The sequence below is a fragment of the Coturnix japonica genome, chromosome 1, assembly GCF_054131305.1.
Source record: "Coturnix japonica strain WE chromosome 1, WE-NBRP24, whole genome shotgun sequence".
Classification (NCBI taxonomy): domain Eukaryota; kingdom Metazoa; phylum Chordata; class Aves; order Galliformes; family Phasianidae; genus Coturnix; species Coturnix japonica.
In genome coordinates, this window is record NC_140663.1 from 42,049,339 (window position 1) to 42,055,338 (window position 6,000).

Genomic DNA, 6,000 nt, shown 5'->3' on the forward strand with positions numbered 1-6,000 from the left:
CTTCTTAAATCCCTAGTGAAAAGCATGGGCAAAACCTATTACAACTGTACCAGAGGATGTTGGGAACACTAAGGATTGGGATTTTTTTTCAGAACCTGAATACTCTTAAGTTTGAGCCATTTCCCATTCTGTGACAGCAAAACAGATTAATTGTATCTCAGGCTCCATTTTCAGTATGTTTGTCACCAGATTGGGTGAATGGGATCGTAATCCTTCTATTCAGCTGAACTGCAGCTTACTGCATGACCTTTTCAACAAATGTATTTTAATTAGCTGTATGTTCACCTTCTTCTCATTGCTGAAAGAAGGAAAAATGGATTATCGACAGTATGGGGTATTATATATTTAACCTTCTAGGCTGAGAATTTGGGCAGATGTGAAACCAATCTGTAAGGACAGCTAGCAATGCTGTACAGGTCAAACTGTGGCTAAACCACAGCTTAATTGTATACATTTAAGTGTATAATGTGCATATCTCTGGAAATGTTTGTGGCAATTAAATAATCTTTGGAGTTTTCTTTCCTTCCCTAATTTTTCTCCTTCTTTGCTAAGCTCTGTATCTGACGGGTATGACAATGCTCCCTCATATGTGTTTAGTGCAGAGGTGAGGTAATACCGAAAACTCACCCCATTTTGCAAAGACATCTCTAATTCCAGTCCATTGGTTGTGTATAGCCAATTCAACAGCATCTTGTGGGAAGCGAGAGGGCTGATTAGAGAGGCAGCACTTCATGACAATCTCTAAATTGAACTAGTTCCTTTTTTACAAAAATGGGTGGAAATCTCAGAGGAGAAGCCATTTTCGACTGTGGGAGTGTTGGCCAGTGGCTTCCCCTTCAATCTGCAGCCTTAAAAGTCTTCAAAGGCTTATTGTTATAATAAAAAGGTGTTGTGAGATCCCTGCCCACTTATGAGTTTCGTATATTTGGCCATGGTTCTCTATTAATGCTACAGACATTCTCACTTGAGCAATTCTATAATTGCTGTTGTCCCCAGCAGCAATTGTTGGCACAGACCCTGGGATGAGTCACAGGCAGCCAGGGACTCTGCTAATATTTTTGTCTCAGAGCTTCAGCTTTGATCTTGGGACATCAGTCCAGCTCTCTGACCCTCTTCCCTCATCCTAGAGCTGCTTTTATCTGTTCTGCCAGTCCATAGTGCAGGCTCATACAGGATACAGATTACCTCTACCTGTGTTTCTTCATGCTGTCTAGCAAAAATGTGACTGCATGCAATGGAGCCAGTGCAAGGCAAATGCATTGTCTGTGCTAACTCCGGACAAAAGAAGGAGGATGCCCAAGTGGTTCAACCTTCACCAGCAAGAAAGTTCATACAAAAAATGCAGCTATTACAGCATTTAGTCCCCTACATTTACTGTCCTTGAGCTAAGCCCCTGTGAGAAAGCCCACACTTGCTGTTCAGAAGTTAGGGTTAGGGTAACCCTCTGGCTGTCCCATGGCCAGGCTGAGAGCAGAACAGAGTTGCCAACCCACATGCTCAGGCCAGCAGCACAGCCTCAGCACTGCATGCAGTCCCAGACAGCCGTGGAGAACAAGGTATTCATAACCATGGGTGCTCAAAGAGCAATTTGGACCCCAGTAGAGGAGACTGCGAGCAGCCTCTGGCTTTCAGAAAACATAAATGACAAGCTATCAACCCCAGCAATTGGTTTCCATCAGCTTATATTGGTTACATTTTCAAAGCTATGTTCAAAAGGAAAAGGGCAGGAAACATAATGCTTCAATGATACTGCCATTTGCTGGATTCCCTTAATAAGCCAGCTGTGAATAGATGAAATTGCTTTGTGAACCTGCTGCATGAAACACACGTTCCTGGTAGTTTTCTCATGCAGAGGAAGAGCTGCACAGGTTATAAAACGCCTCGTGGATCAGCAGAGTGATTCTGCCACCAATACTCCAAGTCAAGTTAACTCCTTTGGAGGGTTGCAAAGGGGGAGTACTTTCTATGAGGTCATTTTGACTTCTCTCTAGCCAGATGCAGGCACCTATAGCAGCGATGAGGGCAGGAGGCTAACCCAGATAAGGAAGAACAAAACAAGTGCCAGTTTGATATACGAGTACGTACCAAGCTTTAAGCCTGGCTCCTGCCCTTTTTCTCTGTGTAATAAATGAAATGACCTTCCAGTTAAAGTGTAAGAGATTGAAAAAGACAAAGCCAAGCAGCGAGGCCCTTTTTCCCGGTGTATACCCACATTAGAATTCTGCTCTCACGTTCTCACGAAGGAAAACTGTAGCTTGAAGAGAAAACAACGCAGTATTAAGCCATCCTGGTGTCAAATATTGTAAAAGAAAACAGTTAACGACACAAACTCACTGCATTCTCATTACCAGCTTTGGGTATAATAGCCTCCCTCCCTCAATACCAAACAGTATTTCTTAGTGCTCTTTTGTGCTTAAGCCTCCAACTTGGCAATTCCACTCAGCCTGCTGCTCATAAACTGTAACTCCTTTGTCATTCCCAGGTATTTTCTGTGGTTTTTGCTTTTATTGTGACTTGAAACTATTTTATGACTGCGTTCTATTGTTGTTCTGTGTACAGTGGGTAATGAAACACCTTTATCTGTATCTTTTGCTTCTTTCTTTCATTCTTCCAGCTTAATGACATTACTGTGAGCACCACTGGGACTGTTATGCAGATGTACAGCGTACTGGAGAAGTTGCTGCTTCAGGATAAGCCATTACTTTTTGTTGCCCCCACAGGCCTGGGAAAGATAGCTATTACAAACAACTTCCTGCGACAGTTACCTCATGAAAAATATGTTGTATGTCAAATTAACTTCTCAGCACAGGCCTCTGCTAATCATACCCAGGACATCTTCCTAACGAAAGTCGAAAGATACCCAGAGTTTTAATTAAAATCAAATATGTAATTGTGCTTAGTTTACTCCACAGAGATTATCCACCAAATAATATGAAGCTCTCTCCTTCCATTTCTGACAGAATAAATGAAAGCTGATTTGTTTCTCCATGTAATGTTTATTACTGGGAAAACTACACTTTAACTGATGTTGACAAATATTCTGATTTATAGAGTATACGGAAATAGCATCATCTGGAGAGCACATCTACTAAAACTTCATCTTCTTAGCTGGTTTTGCTTAGGAGAATGAATCAGCTGCCTCTGTCCCCGGATATTCTTCTGCCTGAAGCATATTAAAGGGAATCACCAGATTGGGTCCCAACCAGTAAAGAGAGCCATCTGTTAGGGAAAGATGTGAGCAGTAGGCTATATATGGTACCTGCCAACACACAGAGGGCAAAAAGATCAACTGGAAGAATGGCAGCATCCAGGGAATTATATCTAGAAAATGGCTAACTCTCCAGCATCTAAATCATGCATTTTTAATTCATCACATGGCAGACAGACAAACAAGTCAAACATTAATTGGCATGATAAAAGGGAGCTCTTATTGTATTCTACACCTTCGAGTATGGAGTGCCCCTCTTGCCAGCTAGCCCAGGCAAAACTTGGAATTTGCAAGCACCAGCAATGAGATCTGTGGGCAGCACCATACACCAATCATTAATGAAAATTTTAAAAGCAGGGAGAAAGGGCTGAACACTCAGCACAGGCATGAGTTGTTAAGAATGTCAGAGATTACATTTCTGTGTTAAAACCTACTGTAATAATTGCAACTTCCCTGAACAAATAAAATTAAGGATTTGATTCAGACATAACACGGGTAGTTCAGCTACTTAAAGAACACATTTTTATGCACACTGGAGCTTGATAAATTTTATTATTAAAACTGACAGACTCTCGTGAATGCGGAAATATATCCTATCAACAGTACAAAGGAATAGAAAATGCCGTGAGGGTATTTGCTGAAGAGGCTCACAAGTCATGATCATTTTCACCTGTAGGTAGTCTAAGATAAAATCACTTCCTCGATGTATTTTTGTTTTATATTTATACTTTTCTTTAAGCTGCATTTCCAGACTTCTGTCATCATCAAAGGGAATAAGATAGTCTAAGCAGAAGGTTTTGAATAACTAGACACTCAAAAATCATGAGTACCAACACTGGCAAGGTCACCATTGGGTTGTGGTCTCTGAGGTAGGCAGCCAGGCTGATTTAGCCCACACGGAAATAGAAATCCTCTTACAAATGAGGAAAAGTTTCAGGAGGGAATCATTTTCAGTTTACACCCTTGCTATATTTTTGTTTTTAATTTGTACATACACAGTGTCTCAGTAAAGCCAGTCCAGGTGGAGTTTATCTTAAAGGAATGGAATGAAAAGTAAGACTGAAAAAGCCTAAGATTAAAAAAAAATAATAATATAGTATGAATGCACTAAAATAGTTTTTCTCCCTCTCATACCTCTTCTGTCAGGCCCAGTCCTCAGCTTCCACCACATATTCACACAATAGCTGATTTATTCACTGATAAGCTACTGCTACGGATCTGGTTACAAACACAGCAAGTGAGCAGGTTATAGGAAAGCTCTAGTTGAACATAAAAACAGTCAAAAATTACAAAATTTAGATTATTAGCGTTATTGCTTTCTATTTTGTAGAAATGATTAGAAACGTCCAAGTTTGAATGACTGATTACAGTGGATTAGCTACAGAATGAATAAGAATATGCAGACTCTGAATACCATCATAAATGTCTGGAAAAACAGTTAAATATTTTGAAAAGAGAGACTTTAATGATGTTTTCATATCTATTTCTGAGCCAAAAGATGCTGAAGAATAGACATATCTTTTCTTGAATAAGAAAGACCAGCTACACAGCTTAGAGAGTTTTATGGACTATATGAGGTTTTCTGGTGATTCTGCCTGGTCAGGATTGCTTATGGCTGTTCATTAACAGCCAGGATCACAGTGTGACAACTTGTACCATAGTTTCCATCCACTGAAACAAACAGGGAACATTTCAGAAACATTTACTCAGGCCAGGAGAACCTTTAATATATGTATATACAAACTCTTCCCGGGAATGAAATCAAACCATAGTACAGATGTTGCAGAGCTTCATCTTAAGGTTTCCAGTTGATCACAGAGACGTGTAAAAGCAAAGAACAGAGAAACTCTTCTTTTACAAAAGGTCACTGTTTGTGTTTTATTAACTTTTTATTGCTAAACATCTGCCGCTAAATGGAAGCCTCAGCACAAAGCATGTTGCATTTTATGTACAAATCAATGCTATCTAGTCTAGTAAGAGTAAATGCTGGGATGACACGACATCAAGGTTGATCTGCATGGTATAGGTGGCTGTTATCTTGATGTCTGGAAACACAGACAGTGATTAGGAAAATGCAAACCAACTGTGGCCGGTTGTGGTGACATTTGAACATCTCCAGTGGAGCTGATCAAGGTAAGGATGGAGGAGAAACTGTCTGGGGTGTAGTGCTCTCCTGCGGGCACAGAAGTACTGAAGTAAGACAACAGAAGCCATTCGAGGACAGGTCCATCTGGATAGTCATTTGCTGAGACTGGTGAGGGGATGGCCGCAGAGGAGGCAGGAGCCAGGGAGTCAGTCGTACCGGGTTCTCAGAGCGGAGGCAGCAGGAGGCTGTGACAGTGGCACACAGTGTGTTTTTAGTGTAACAAACACTGCCAAACTGCCTGATCAAAGAAGTGCTTAAATTACATACAGCACAAGGCAACTTTCTGGTCTAGAAAGAAATCAGTTAAAGGAGAACTCATCCTCGATCTGTCAGAGTTATTCAGTCTGTGATTATTTCAGTGGAGTATTTGATCAAATGACTCAAACTTCCAGGCATTTTGTCAACTGACTGAAAATGAACACCAGACATCTGACTACATGCCTAAAGTCACGTACTGAATTAAGCAGTCAAATAAATAAAGGGACTAACAGTTAGTGCACAGTGTGCTCTCAGAAATGAGATTTCTTTTATCCCCTGACGACAAAGATTGGGCTGCCCTTTTTTGAACCGGTGGGGGAGGAAGGACACCCTGTACTTCTCTGCCTGTGTCTGCTTGGTTCGAATCTTGTCCAAGTCCTCTGCTGAA

At 40.9% G+C, this 6,000-nt stretch overlaps 1 long non-coding RNA gene across 1 annotated transcript in view; it reads left to right on the forward strand.

The window, feature by feature from the left end:
* The window catches only part of LOC116653323 (uncharacterized), an 80,768-nt gene extending 77,786 nt beyond the window's left edge, over positions 1-2,982 (forward strand). Inside the window, exon 5 of the long non-coding RNA XR_014943107.1 lies at positions 2,615-2,982. This is a non-coding gene — a long non-coding RNA (uncharacterized LOC116653323). The remainder of the gene's footprint in view (positions 1-2,614) is intronic.
* The last annotated feature ends 3,018 nt before the right edge of the window (positions 2,983-6,000 follow it).